The sequence below is a fragment of the Lissotriton helveticus genome, chromosome 6 (genome assembly GCF_964261635.1).
Source record: "Lissotriton helveticus chromosome 6, aLisHel1.1, whole genome shotgun sequence".
Classification (NCBI taxonomy): Eukaryota; Metazoa; Chordata; class Amphibia; order Caudata; family Salamandridae; genus Lissotriton; species Lissotriton helveticus.
Window position 1 is genome coordinate 1633337706 of NC_136067.1, and position 16416 is coordinate 1633354121.

The window sequence follows — 16416 nt, forward strand, 5'->3', positions numbered from 1 at the left end:
GCTACTAGTCTGCAATGTGATTTGGTGCCTCACGTAGGGGCACGAAGCATTATATGAATGCTACAAAAGAATACGGTGTATTATGCTTCTGAACATTTTTCCCGAAACTCTCCACGTAGTATCAAAAGTTAAAATGACAGTGAAATATTCCAGTCTTAAAGACAACTGGGGTAGGAACAAGCACATACGCATGACTGCTTTGTGCCTGTTCAGTGACTGCAAACGTAAACCCTTGCATCCTCTCTGAAACGTCCACTTGCTCTGCAGTGCAGTCATATTTGTTTTTTTAATGAGTGAGCATGCCATGCACAACTGGGAAGTAGTCGGCCTCCTGTGATGACTCAACCTATGTGTGAAGGCAAACACGGCACGCCATGCAATAGCAGCTTCTGCAGAGATAGCAGGCTCGCGCAGGTGATCAACAGAAGCTTTATGGCGCCCTACACATATTATCTTAAGCACGGCCACAGGCGGTGAAAGTCCATGCCAACACCCATTTCCAACAAAAACAACTGAACCGAGGACAGTGGCGACAACGTCCATACATTGCAGCAATTCTTCCCCTTCGATTTTCAATACACTTTTCAGCAGTACAGTCAGTGCAAGAATGTCCTATGTGCCTTCGTCCACTACTTTCCTATTGCCCCGGAAACCCAGCAAATAACCAGCTTTGCAGGGCCTGGTTCATTTGCTTCATACTGGTATCTGCCTGATTTCCTCAATCAAGCCTCTAATTCAACCAAATGCATTCTCCTCATGGGGGTTTCACCTAAAAAGATATTCCCCTGATCCCAGAGGAATGAGATATGCTAAGGAATACCGCATCCTGGCCCAATTAACACTTGCAATGCATGCAGCCGCTATATAAGGCTTGTTTTTAACTATGAGCGAGAGCTTCCCATCTTTCAAAATTGACCTCAACAGAGTCTGTGGGCTTCATGCAGTGACTATCTCCAAACCGTAATTGCAAAGACAGCAGTATAGGAAAAAGTATGTTTGGTCAACTCCGTGCCCAAGCTGCATGGAGTCACTCGGCCCCAAGTTTGAGTCAGTATCATGTGCAAGGCTTCAGCTCACTTTCCATCCGTTTAAATTGGGGCTGAAGCCTTCTTCACAGACTGCAACCAGGAGATCTGGCTCCCTCGCAGCTGTCGATAGCTCAGGGGTTGATAGACCTACCAAGAGCATGGATGCATCGATCACGCTGAAGACCACCTGCCGCACAGCTCACGTGTAGGAGAAGCCTTGACTGAAAGCGCACTCATGGCTTCCTGCTGAAAATGCCCACAATTTGTGACTCTGCTGGAAGGACATGGCCTGGAGTCTCACTCCGGAGTCCAAATGATACAGAGAGCATTAAGGTGATTTTGGTTAATCATCGACTTAAGGGGGTGCTAATTTGTTTGTGCGGACAAATCACTTCAAGGACACCCTGCAGATGACCAGCCCTCTGATGAATGAGTTTCCCACATACCTGGACTTTGACAATACACATCTCTATCCCCCAAGAGCGCTAGGTATTTCTCCTGGTGGTATGTCAGAGTATCATCAATTTTAAAAATCGGTGTAGGTCAATTAGACCCAAGATCTACAAGATATGGGGGTTGCGATGGAATAAATATAGTCATTAGAGAAGTAGGGAGTTGTACAATGCCGACAGCAAGGAGGCAAGTAGAGGCATCGTGAATGAAACCCAGGTGCATGTAACTCCGGTTTCTACTGGAACATCAAGAGGTAGAAATAAAAACGTAATGGACTTTTCAATGCTTGCAGCGGTACATTGAAAGTTAGACAGCCTGTTGGTTAAATACAATATTTCTGTGCTGGTCATGCCAGATTCAAGCAATGTCAAAGAGTAGCTGATGGCAACTGTTTTTTGACATACATAGTACGTATTACCTATAGGAAAAATCAAACATAACATGGAGAGAGCTTTAGTTCTTGTGTTGTCTGTATATTCTCTAGAGACGTTGTGGTCGAGGAGCTAAGTCTTTTTACATGTCCGTGGGCTTATGGGTGCCTTACGCGGTTACACATTTTTTGCCCTGTTGCAGTTTTCATCTGGCAGTATTTGCAGATTTTGTGCTCATCATCTCTCAAATGTATCCCCTCATTACTGCATTTCAAATGCAAGGCAGTGTTTAATTAATAAAGAAATCTTTTGGGGCCAAAAGTTTAGGTCAGAAGCTGCAGCAGATGCTACAGATATCAGGGGGCCACATACCAAGGCTGTGCAGTCTTGATACAACCACGTGCCTCTTTCATTCACACAATTACACACTTTCAGCCCCTTTATCTCACACGTATATGTTGACATCCCTGCTTTCTCCTTTAATCATGGTTTTCCCGTTTTTCTCTTCCTCCTCCTTTCCCACGTGTGTGTGTTTTTCTCTCTTGTTCTGGGTCAAAGCCTGATTAGAAGAAAAATAGGCCCCAGTCCCCAAAAACGAGTGCCTTGGGCCCTACTTGCAACCACCGTCTCAAATTAAGCACTGGTGTAGCTGATAAGAATTTGAGTTTGAGCTTCTAGAATATATGTGATGTGTTGCTCCAGCCTCAAGTATGGTTTCATTCCACTCCTCAGTCACTTCAAACCGAGCGCACACGTAGTTTCTTGATAAGCGATGAGCCACAACCAGTGTATTGCTGGCCAGGTTAATCATTCAACAGAATTCAATTAAAGGTAGCTGTTGACCTGCATGCTTCCCTCTGATAAGCTACCTGTGTTACTTCTGGTTTCCAAACAAAATAAATAGAAAACAGGGAGAGGGACACAAAAGGTAAATGGCCTTCCTGCCTGATTTCTTTGAGCGAAAGGGAGTCTTATTGATCGGTTCCTAACTGAAGATTCTGTAGAGTGCTCAGGCCACTCGTGAGAGATTAAAAACTATGTATCTCAGATAAACCCCATATTGTCAAGACAGAGTGTGCTTGGGGGATTGATGCAATTGTTTCAAGTGATCTGTAGGATCACGCCTTTTATGGGGGGGGATGGGGTAATGAATCTCCCTACCCTTGACAGCACTGCAACATAAACAAGGATTAGTGAAAACAGCATGGGATATTGGTTGAGCGCCAAAGAAACCCCAGCTATATTCACCCCCAACAGGAACTACTTGTAAATACAGAGGTTTTAACATTTCACAAGGCATTTTAAAAAATAAAGGACAATCAATTAAAACATGGGTAGAAGTATATTTCATTGACAAAGGACATACACAAAAACCTGTACTTTCTTCAACTATTGCAGCCACATGTGGGACCCAACAATATAAAGTTACACCCCAACCTGTATAGTAACATTTCATGCTGAAGAGCACAATCTAACAAGTGAAATAGAAAGGGAAACAAATCCGACTTGGGCAAGTATAAAATGTAAGCCTAATCAAGGATTTTTGAGCAAGAGACATCTTATCTTTCTGCAGTGACAGTACTTAAGGTCAGTTGTTTAATGACTTTAGCTGGAACTGGTCCTGACTACCAAACACCCACAAGAACAAGAAATACTCCTCGATTATTTTTTAGGTTGAGCGGTTGAGCCTGGGCAGTGCATTGGCTGCTCTGTGAGGCTTGCTGTATTCGGGTATCGACTTGAAGCTCCGCCATAATTTGATTGGCTTGTGTCATTGTCCTTTGTAAACTGTGACTTTTCATTGGTCAATAGGCTTAGTAGTCCCTCCTTAGTACCACCTTGTCTCAAATGGTTTTCACCTGCCTGCTGTTGCAGGCAGGCAGGCTCTCCTGCAACTTTTTTTTTTCATAGCACGGCACGCCATGCTGATACAGTCGCGCCTTTGGTTTATTTGCAGCACCAAACACAGCTGCACATATTATTTTCCATTTGTTAACTTTTTTTGTAAAAGTGCCCCATGCCACGCTTTCACTTTAATGGCAGCTGCGCCCTTTTCTTTAGACGAGCTGTGTCTAAGGAAAGAGGCGCAGCCGCCATTAAAGTGAAACAACGGTATAGGGTGCTTTTACAAAAAAAAAAAACCACAGGTTTGTCAACTTGACAAACAAATGCTTTTTTGGGGTAAAAGCGCCCCATACCATGCTTTAACTTTAATGACAGCAGCGCCCCTATCCTTAGAGGTCCAAAGAAAGAGGCGTGGCCGCCATAAAAGTGAAAGCGCGGCAAGGGGCGCTTTTACAAACAAGCATTTGCATTGCAATAGGTCTCACATTTGCAAGAGTTTCTTAAATGCGAGATCTATTGGATTGCAAATGCTTGGTGTATCAGTGGGCTCATAAAAGATCATCCACATCCCTGTGCACAAAACGCTATTGAGTGACACAAACATCTGCCAATAACTCATGTACATCCTACAGTGGATTATCACCTTTGCAGATGGTAAGAAAAGTGCCTGCATGGAGCTAACTCAGCTCGCAGTACTTTAAAAGGGAATTCATTTCTTAATTGACATTCAAACACATATAGTATGCCATATGTTTTCAACTGTGAGCATGCAGACAAGTTGTAGTTCCGCAGCCCCACTCGCATGTCCATGGACATCCCGATCTCAGAGCCCCGCTGCTGACGCAGCTAAGGTTCTGAGTTTGGGAAGACCGAAAGTAGATTCTGTGTCGGCGTGACGACTTAGAACACTTTGTGATCTTCCGCAAACTACTATCTCCTGGGCCTTTTTTTTTTTTGTAGAGTTTTATATAGCGCAAACTAGACCCGAACCGAATCAGGTATCAGAGCGCTTTACATAGCACCAGTTACGTTACATGAGGACACACTTTCATTTTTAGGCACGGGGAGATTAAGTGATTTGCCCAGAATCACAGGAGGTTTTTGGCATCGTTACCGAGACTCGAACCCAGGTCCGAGGTCGAGCGCCTTAGCCATTAGGCCAACCCCTCGCCTTGTCATAGAAGGAGAAGGCCCCCCAGAATACCCACTTTAATTTTCCACATAAGGCCTACAGGTATATAGGTACATGTTTGCCATTTATAAACCAGGTTGCAAGGTCCACACAAACACACCAGTGAAAGAGAGTTATGTATACGGCAGCAACATTTACTACACTTGCAGGCCTTAAAACAAACTTACATAGACATCAATAAGATGAATAACATCCAATTACTCAGTCAAAATATAGGATCATCTCCAAACGCGCACATACCCACTGCACCTCAATCTACACCCATCAATAAGGCAACCCACCAAGAAAGTTATACACTTAGACGGACTATATGCTCAGATGTGAAATCTCTTAAAGATACAAGTTTTTAAGAATGGAATCACTTCGGCAGCCAGGTGTAAAATAAAGATAGAATTAAGACTTTTCTCGAACAATATACCTTTTTTTTTTGTCATTTTTTTTATTGAAACAAAAATATACAACATGGGTACAGTGTAATTAATATAAAAGAGAATATTAATTAGTACTATGCGATACAGTGGTGAGGGGACAGCCTACTATCCCCTCTATCCCCCTACCCCTAGGTAGGGGGATAGAGGGGAGGGCACAAAAAGCAAGTATTTGCAATGCAATAGGTCTTGCATTGCTGAAAGTTTGAGCTGTTGCCGTTGCAAATAACAATGCTACGTCAATAGCTCAAACTTTTAGCAATGCGAGATCTATTGCACTGCAAATGTTTGTATATATTTCAATAGAGCCGGCGCCCATTTAAGCTAACGACTTTGTGATTCCAGCCATCAGATCTGGGATAATTTAATGACTCCATTATATGATGAAAGTTTATTAAAATGTGTTTAAATAACGAATAGCAGCCATGTGAGACCAAGATAATAAATTAATTTCACAACGCATGCTTGAAAGGACAAACATTCTCTTTAAACAGCTACTTTCACTGGATCTAAAATGTCATTTATATTTTATACAAAACAAATTCTGATCCATAAAGTGCTAAAGGAGGGATTTTGTGCAAAAATGCTTTTAAAGAAGATGAAAATGACAGCCCTCCATTAACTGAATTAAAGTTCCCTAGGAAACCTGACTGTAAAAGTGCTGTAAATTAAATACTTTGTATATGTTCATTTCAGTTTAAATTTGTAGAAAAGCGCAATCCTAAATATCTATAGATTCTAACTTCTATTTTTCTCCCATGTAAAAGCCTAGATAGATGGGCCACCTTTTTTCTCCTAAGTCTAGAACTTATTTTTTCCATATTTTTCTATAGAAGGTTTATCTTACAATATGCTACTTAGATATACCGGCCTAATTTGAAGATCCCTGGGAGCGTAGTCAAACAAGGCACGGTCATCGCCATACATTAAACGGGGTATATGGATGAGTCCCATTTTAGCTTGTAACATTTAGTGCGCCAAGTAGTTCATCCACATACAAGCTGAAAAGAATTGAATCCAGTATACACCCTTGACGCAATATATATAGCTTTTTCATGAGGTGACCAGAGGGGTCATCTCACTAAAAAGAGTCAAATTCGATGTATACAATAATTGAATTAGCATTGATAAGCTCCAAGTTTGCAATTTTCTTCATAACCTTCCTCTATCAACCGTATTGAAAGCTGTACAAAACAGCACATAACCTTTGGTATATCTCAATGGACTTCTTCACACTTTACCGCAAAGCAGTGATCAGTTGTGGAATAGCCTGCTCAAAAGCCTCCTTGTTCTATGGGGTAAACAATTATAATCAGACACCCACTCTTCCAGTGTAGAAAGCAATATTTTGGAGAAGATCTTCTTAGAGACATCTGAAGGCTAATTAGCCTATAGATTGTTCAGGTACTCCCACCCCTTTTTTCAATACAGGTTTAAATGACAGACCCCCCTCCTAGAATCAGGAATTTTACGTGTTTCGGATATACCTTGAAATAAGAAATTAAGATTTTTCGCCCAACATTCATTATTAACTTTAATTGTGACTGCAGGAATATCATCAGGTTCTGTAGCCCTACTCAACTGGAGTGATTATATTGTTTCTTTTAGGTTTTTGAAAGACAATAACACAGTTACCTCATTATCAATTTCATACTTATGAGTGGCAAAGAAAGTCAAGCAGAAGGCCTGCAGTAGTCTGCAGAAACCAGGCCACATTTAGATCGACACAGGTGGGCCTTTAGCTGGCTGCGACAGAACGGAATCATGATTACGTGCATGCCTAAGAAAACAACAGGGGTCGGTTAGGGTATCGAACTAGGAGTCTGGTCAGCATGAAGAGCTGGAGTCTTTATTGATGGTGGACGGGTGATCTCGGAATACCTGCAGTTTCACATCTTTCCTGAGGCTTAACAGCTCTGGGCAAGCCCATTTTGCAGCAAAACATGTTCTAGATCAGGGATACTTAACCCCCTGGCTGCGGCCAGAATTCTGCGCCTGTGCGGCACATTCCGATCGCGGGCGTGGTCATGACGGCTCCCGGCCGTCATCAGCACACGCCCACCGTAACGGATGACGACCAGGAGCCGTCATCAGCACCGAACGGGTTAAAGTACGGCCCGAGGGCTGCATGCAGCCCTCCTTACCTTTAATTGCGGCTCCCTGGTGACCAGCAGCTCTGGGCTGCTGTTCACTTGACAGTTCAGGAACATTCAGAAAGCTGTTAAACGGACATAAATAAAGGTTTTCTGGTTTCACATTTTGCAATTCAGCCACCTTCAGACGAGTATATCTTTCCCTTTCACATTAAGTATTAGAAGTTAATGCTTTGACTTTCATTATTGATGCATGAGAATAGAACATTGGTGGCAGACAAAAGTCATGTGACTCGGTTTGTTGTCCACACCATGCATCTGCTTCACACCTATCAACGTCCACCTTTCATTACCCTGACTCTCGCCCAGCTGGCATAAGTGCAGCCCTCAGGCATGCCATAGACAGAACTTTTTGCCCCGGGTAAAATGTTTGCCAGTACCCATGTGGGATCCGATGGTCACAATTGATCCATCATTTGCCTGAAGTAGATGCTGTGAAATTCAATGTCCATTTTGAAGGCTCCTACATTCAACTTAGTTTCCATAACAGGCACACTCAGATTTAGGGCAAGGAAAGACTACGTGGTGCAAGGGCAACTCCGGCTGGGAGCCCACTGTGCCAGATCAGCCCTCCATGCAGTAGAGTTTGCTAAATATGCCTTTAATGGGACAGAAATATAGAAAATGATAGGTGAATCATGGATTGAATAATTATGTAACAATGCATAACCCTTCTCCACAAGGGTCTCTATTGACCAAGTGTTCCCAATGTTGGCAGCTTTGCTTAGGTATACTCAATGCACAGCCTTGATTGTCATAGGTCTGGCTGTATTGTACACCTGAGAAATTATGTTTTTGGATTAGTTTGCATCTCATAATATTTACTGGAAACTGGTCAGAGCACATGGGGCAACGAAAAACAGAGAAGTCAGTATGCAGCGAACACCGTATGTTCCGACAGCGCCCCTTGTGGTGAAGCGCCCATAATGGCAAGATTTCCAAAAAGCACTGTGGCTAACTGAGGAAGGAGAGAAGAAGGCCTGCATAGAGTTCAATCCTAAACAACAGCCCCTGTGTACTCCCGCACGAAACAGAATAGTATCTCTCTTATTTCACTTAGATCTAATGTCTCTGAAAATGCAGTTATGGTAGGCGAGGTTGCAATAGTGTCTACAGCATAAACAAAACAAAAAAGTTACGGTAAGACTTTAAACGTTGCTCCACCCCCCACTGACAGCACTCCACCTTAACTACCCCCCCATACACTCTTTCCGATCTCAAAACGCCGATTGATACAATATATTAATTACAAATCAAACTATGGGTGCAATGGAAAGACACCCGTTGCACACTTACTCGGTTCTAATGCCCTTAATACTCGTCATCAGCCTATTTCGCATATCATGTGAAAGGTTGAGGGGAGAGTAAATGATCTGCCAAGGATCACACATTCTGGACAGTTCACCATGTTCCACTGTCACCTCCTGAACTGTCAGGAACAGTCTCCTTTTCTGAGTGCATTGCCTAACCGTTTGAAGGACATCAATGCTGCGGAACTATCAAAATAAAAGTTTCATGCGGTGACGCCTGCTTCTGAACACTGCTCCAGAGAGCACACAGGTGCACTCGTAAAATAACTCTAAACATAGTAGTTTTAATAAAGCGCGCTTACACCGTCACCCAAACTTATCTAACGGATTAACTACGGTTATGAAAAAAAATGTAAACATTCGAGCGGAAAGGAAGGAATACAAACAGACTATACAGGTAATAACCCCACAAGTGTCGCCTCACAGTAATAGGATCGTATTCGTATTCAAAAACTTTATTCAATTCATAAAATGGATCATAAAAGTACTGAACATACAATATTTCATACCTCATAACAAAGAAAAGTTTTCTTTAAATATACCTTTTTCCCAAATTTAAAAGACATAATAATGACTGTTATAAAAATATATAATACATGATTTTCACCAGAGGATATTCTATACAATGTGATGCTAACCATAGGCCTTCCTGATCTTTAACGAAACTCTTATAAAATTTAGCATGGCACAGCAAATTTCTACAGAGGATAATGCTGACAAATAATCATACCCTTCCTTATAGGTGCAAGGTTGCCTCCCCTTCAAGATTGGTTTAATAAACCGGAGTCTTGGCTCTTGATATAGGGAGCAAAAAAGGACCACATGTATAGTGCTTTGGCTATCCCTATTATTACATGGACAAGGGGGCAGCCTCTCACACCAACCCCCTTGTTTTGGGTAGGCAAGCAAAAAATGCAAAATGTCCAGTCTAAACCTTGTTAGTAGGAATCGCCATTGCACATTAAGGGTAAATGTTAGGTAAAACTGAGGTTGGAGGCTACGAGTATAAACATTAACATTGTCCGAGGATGGTGGATTCAATGATTTCCAATACATTGCCTTTATGTCCACCTTATGATTTCCCTCTATTTTTTCAGGATTGTCATAATAGAAACCCAATCCAATTTTGTTTAACATGTTACAAACATAGGACAACCAGGGGATCTGTTTTGAATTTTCCAAAGCCATGCAATCAGTGATAATGTCTTTAGTAAGTTGCAGGTCATCAGATTGCCATACTTTGCCCCATAACAATAAAGGGGACAAACGAATAGTGTCCGAAACACTGACCATTCCAATTTCCTTGTGGCAGAAGGTGTTTGGGCAGCCTTTGGGAACTGATAAAACCCTTTTTATAAAATTATTTTCCACCACCTGTATCACAGATGGTGTTTCAGTCCCCCACACCCCTGCCCCATAGGTGGCCACCGATATACATTTTGATGTATAGAGAGTTTTGAGGTGCGTAACATGTTTTTGCCCCAGTTTGCTACAGAAACGGAAGATGCCCTCTATAGCCCGTGGCGCTCTGGGCTTGAACCTTCATGACTGGCGTCCAGCTTAATTTGCTATTAAACAAGTTACCAAGGTAGTTAAAATTTTCCACTTTTCCAATTATGCGATTATTTACCACAAACTTCCTAATGTTTGACCCTTTAGCCCACGGTTATGAAAAAAATGTAAACATTCGAGCGGAAAGGAAGGAATACAAACAGACTATACAGGTAATAACCCCACAAGTGTCACCTCACAGTAATAGGATCGAAATAAAAATGGATTGAATTCGGAAAAACTCCAGAACTGTGGTTGAATGCAATTTATTTTTAAACTGAATCCTCGCCATGGCAACACTCGACCTACAGGAAACTACGGGCCCTCGAGCACGGGCCTTTATTCCAGAACTATACCTCTACTTAACTTTGTACGCTTGTGTAACCTGCACACATGTCACCTTTTCCTCCTGTAATGCACCGTTTGCTACCTCTTGTATTTTGTTTGCTCACAATTGTCACTTTTGCCTGCCTCATGTATCTTAACGTTTGCTTTTGTAATTTGTTCACTTGTGTAATTTTCTCCTCATGTATCAGTTCTGTTCCTATTGTGAAGCACTCTGACACCTTCGGGTAAAGTCCGAGCTATATAAAAACGCATAAAATAAATAAATATTAAAAACAAGGTACAAAGCAAGAGGTGATGTCACACTCCTCTCTCGTGCGCACCCCTCGGTCGAACTAACGGGGGGGGGGGGAGAAGCCAGAACTGGCCGGCCAAGAAAGGGGCTATTGTGGACCTAAAACTGACTGACCCGGGCTATTTTTGGTAATTACATGGATACTGCCGCTGATACACAATCACAAACACTCAACTGGTTATTTTCCAAAAGCAGCTTCCCTCGGGGCCTCCTTCTCTAGGGACAGGGGCCAAGAACAGCTGAGCCCCCGCCCCCACGGTCACGACAAGGCGTGGGTCCGTGCCGGCTTCCATCTCGGGTTTCACGTGGCCCGACAGATGTCAGGCCACATAAAGGCTTACCAAGAAAGCACATGCTGGCGCTAGCCGAGCCCGCCCCGGGCTGGGGTTGAAGTTTGCAACATTAATGCTAACTCCGGCAAAAAAGAGGAGGGGAGAAACCCTTGGAAATCGCCCCAGGCCTGAGAAAAACACGGAACTCCTCCCAGAGCAACACCAGAGGTGGGGCATGTGACAGTGCCTGCATGACCTCCCGTGGAAAGGTAGAAGCGGGCGCCGCCAGACAGCCGCATCTGCGACGCGCCGCCAGCAGAGGGCGCATTACAGCGACAACATGCAAATAGTTCCAATGACAACGACCTTGTTTCCGAAAAGCTCTCATTACCTCCATAACCGAGTATGAGTGGGACCTCAGCGGTTTCAAAATACATTTATTTCAGATTCCAAAATGATGATCCACAGCTGGGAACAGGGCTCCCCCTTCCGCCAGTCGGGGAGCACAAACAGCACTGTCATCGTCTTCCTAGCGCTTGATCTGTGACTCGTTAGGTTCACATGCCTGCTGCAGACGGATGCAACCTTATCCACTCATTGTGTGTACATAACAGTGAAAGTGCTTGTACAAACGACCTTATCATCTTGTGCTATTTAAAAAGAAAACATTTTTATATAACACCACCTGCCTATTTATTATTCGTTTTTCCAAATGAGCAAACTGAACACATGGCAATGTCATTAACCTCGGAAGGATGAAACGGTGGGACAGCCTCAACCACAGTAACGTGAACGTGCAACTTTTCACAACCCCCGGCTCTTGATGACTGAGAAACGTCGGTGTTGTGTAAGATGCACGAGTGTGAATTTTGTGCCTTCTTTGATTTGGGGTTAGCGTGACAAGATGCGACGCATTTCAGACACAATGGTGATGTCGGAGAGAAACGTCGACACAGAGGAGGCGCACACGCATCTATATGGAAATAAGAGTCCTTTTAAGCATCAGAACTCGCTGAGTCTAAAAGACACGAACGTTCGCACATGGACGACATTTGACAACAAAAATATAGGATTTTCATATTGGGGTGGGAGAGACCTCTCAGTGTAGCCCTCAGAGGGTTATCACATCCACTGCTGCCAGGCGCCTGTGCATCCCCACAGACAAGGCCACGATGGAATGTGGTAACAGGGCAAATGACAAACATCCTTAACAGTAATAAAACTAGATCAATGTGTTTATATGGACTGTCGTCAGGGGAACTAAATGCTATATAAATGCGCTACTGTTACTCCAATGAAATTAAGGCTTTATTCACCAGAAGGGCACAAGTCAGGGGGGACACTGAGTCCACCCACTCTTTTCACAGGGTGGACGCCCTCTCCCCCGCCAATAAGGTGGGCCCCACAGGAATGTGCTGAACTGGTCCCTGTAGCTTCCAGCAGCACCTGCCCCTTGACTGTTTTAGCTCCGAGCAGAAATGTGCAGGTGGTGGTGGGGGGAGGACTTCGTTATTTTGAACTCCATTTGAGCCCAAAACAAAGGCCAGGCCTCCTTTTGATTGTGTATCCTGGCTGGGAGCTACCTGGAACCTCACACCTAGCTGCAAATGCAACAGAGGGGAAACAACGCCACACATCTATTACTTCACAGGTACTTAAGAGAGGCCATAGTTTTGACTTTGTTCAATCCCTATATATAAAGACTGAATACGCTGCTGGAGGATGTTTCACTGTCGCTAAGGGGAACCTCTACGGAATTTTGCCAAGCGGTCCTATCAAAGACCGGTGGTGGCATTGGATGTCTTATGTACTCTTCCGTTTCTATGACATATTGGACTGTATAATTAGACACTGATTTTAGATAGATTTCTTCTATACAGTAGCGGTGAGAACTTTATTTTGACACATTTGAAGTACAGTTTGAAGTATTTTGGATGCGCTCATGGGATTATTTGGATTTATTTTTTCCTGAGACGAAATCACGCCATCAATGTTGCCATATTTCTATCATCTTCAAGTTCTCATCATCTTTGAAATTAACTACATTTGCAGAAGCCCTGAAGAAGTCCCCATGTTGGGACGAAACATGTCGGCTGTATGGTGCTTCATCCGTGTTTTTTTAAATAAAAGATATCTAAATGAGGAATGTCATCCTTTGTGACTCATTGAACACTATATACTAAATGTTAAAGGTGGTGCACCCTTGCTGTTGTGGTTTATATAAAGACTGAATGTATGCATTGCAAGAATGCCAGATGTGTTGGTCCGTCCCAGTATTTACACAAATTACAATTTAAATACCACTATTTTGTTTTATTTCTTTTATAGTGCTACTCATCCCATTCCAGAGTGTCTAAACGCTTTACTTCACACACGAACGTTATACATTGACAATAAATCTTAACGTGTGTAAATTCATTTTACAGGATAAATAACATAAAACGGTAGGGGTTACAAGGAGTAGGAGCCATGTCTTTCATAGATCCCTATACTACATTTGAAGGATTACAATGTATAAACTGCAAGTAAAAAAGGATCTCCGTGTTAAAAGCAGTGACCCACTTACCCATCTACATAAAATAAAATGCATCATCTGCGTGTCACATAATGTGCTTTACAGGAGACATATTAACATTCTGTGCTACTTTGATTCAAAACTGGGACTTGGTAAAAAACAGGTCTCTACAGCAAGTGCATGAACCTACAAATTAACTTACCGTTATTATTCTTCCTTCAGATGTACTAAGCACATAGATCTGTGCAGCAGATGCCTTAGCCCCATAATATATTTTAAAATGCAGACTTTGCAACCAATAAAGCAGAACAGATATGTTGCTACTTGTTGCCAATTTCTTTCTAGCAGAGTTAAAAAAAATTATAAATTGAGGCCACGATTTTGCGCGGGAGTTATGTTACTTTTTAGGCACAACTCCATCAGAAAATCTAATTTGTCAAATAATGTAATGCGCTCAAATGTACTCACGATAGACAAGCAAAACATGTCTGAGGTCTTAAGATCTGATATCACTTCTTGGTCTATCACTTCCTGCGAGGTCATGGGTTGTGATGCCACGTGCGTTGTCACGCGCCACGATGTCACTATCATTCATACTACTTAACTTGGTTAGCCCCCCCCTCTTTTTTTCTGGGACTTGCCCTGTTCAGTTTCTAAAACTCAGCCACCCCACGTTGCGCCCGCAGAACACAAGGACTCAACCCTACACCTGACACAGCGCTCCTACAACTACCGCAACTCTCGACTGTGAAACCAAGGACATCGCTCCTCCTGATCAAACTGTGTGATCTTAGGCAAACACTGCCCCGGACCCCGGCGCCTCATATTCCACGAAAGGCAGTACAGGATCGGGCAATGCAGTTCACCAAACGCCGGTTTTTAAGCGCTCCCTTCATACAAGGCAGGCTGAGAGCGAGTGAAAAGTACATCTGTCCCAGGTCAGACGAATGGCTGACTCATCCTTGCCGTTTTCCCTTTTAACTCTGGGACCTGTACTATCGACTTCGCATGTGAAAGACGTCTAGAATGCAAAAGAGGGCGCTAAATAGGACCAAATAAACTACTTGCACACCTAACGGTGAGTTTTGGATGCCATACCATCAAGAGCACCATTTTTCACCAAAAAATGCCGAGGGGGAGGGGAGAGTTGTCGTTTGAGTTTATTTCAAGTTGACAATAAGGCTCTTTAACACCTGAAGAAAATGTCTTGTAAAGGGGGGAAGAAAGCATAACTGGAAGGAACATAGTGTCCCTAATGACACCGAGTCATCCGGTAATCTTGTGATGAGGTGTGTTCCACAACACCATTATACAGAATAAAGGAAGGCTGCTGGCGGCTCACGGATTAAACTGAAGGAAACCCAGGCATGCGGGCGGGGACCGCACCGGCTAACTTTGTGGCCCCGGACCCGCCCGCCACCGTGCGAGACCCTCTTCTTTGAACTCACCTCCGGGCGGGCAGCCTCCCCACTTGTCGGCGGTCCCACACCCGAGCAGCCTCGACTGCACCCAAGACATCTGCCGGCACCACTCCCCTTCCCTTCCCCGCCCGTCACATTTCCTCAGCGCCCAATCTCACTTCCACTTCTGTGAATAGTCTGGGAAGAGGCGCTGCGTCCACTCCCACCGGAGACAGCCAAAGAGGGAAGCGGCCCCTGCCCACTGCGCAAGGCTCCGTTATCAACCAGGCTGCCCTATTTCACAATTACCTGCTCTCGTGTCTTTAACTGAGGAACACATCTCCGGGCGACTCCTTCCCCCCCAAAATCCGAGTCCCCTCGCCATGCCACAGGGTGACGGTCCGGCGGCTCCTCCCGGGAGTTAAGTGCTGTCCATGTCCCGGCGCCTTCCACCTCTCCTGGGCGCAGCTGTTGCTCCCTGGCCGCCGCTCGGGCTTCTGCAGCTCCACTGATCAGCCGGGGCCAACCCGGCGCATTTTTTTTCTTCTTTTTTTTTTCTATTTCAAAACACACCCAAAGACTGTGTCACGTGCGCCTGTCCGGAAGTGCTTCGAGTAAACACTTTTCTGCCGGAGTGTGTTATGCTCACATTTGGTCTGCGTCTTTAGGAAGGGGAAAGAAACACAGACTCGGGGCTGAGCTGACAGACAGCTGTGCAGACATGATGTCACAGAATATCTCAAGCCAACGCTGGGTGTTCAGTTCCTTAACGCTGTACAGACAGTCCATGAAATAAAATGCAAAGTTGCAACAACTGCGAAGGTGCACTGGCCATGTGCCTAGTGAAATACAATATGACAGTTAACACTGAGTAATAATAGAATAAGCACATTTCGTTAACAAAGAGGTGCAGAAGCTAACAGTTGTATAACTTGTAAAAATGTACCCACGCGTTCAAACACTATATTTCCATATACCCGCCAAATGCGTGACACCAACAACAAACCCTGGCATTGTAGCCAAGTGTACAATGCGTTGTGAGACTTGTCGTTTTTTAGGTCTCGTCCTTTTCCATTGCGAAGCAATGGGAAATGGGGGAGAATTCATGTGCTCCATCGGATAGTCAAACCACCACTTTTTTCCGTGGCGTTTTCTTCGAGTGCACGTACAGGCACGCGCATTTGGCCCATACACTTTCATGGCCATCTGTTCCTGTTCCTAATGGCCCTCCCCCAGCACAGAGCGCGCATCGCGGCCG

General features: G+C 43.9%; 1 protein-coding gene across 3 annotated transcripts in view; it reads right to left on the reverse strand.

Moving 5' to 3' along the window:
- Positions 1 to 15702, reverse strand: part of LOC144763659 (N-acetyllactosaminide beta-1,3-N-acetylglucosaminyltransferase 2-like) — a 136272-nt gene extending 120570 nt beyond the window's left edge. Inside the window, exon 1 of one of the 3 annotated variants that reach the window (XM_078649469.1) lies at positions 15468 to 15702. The gene's annotated coding sequence lies outside the window, so the exon portion shown is untranslated. The other 2 variants (XM_078649471.1, XM_078649470.1) reach the window with 2 other exon arrangements.
- Between the last annotated feature and the right edge of the window lie 714 nt (positions 15703 to 16416).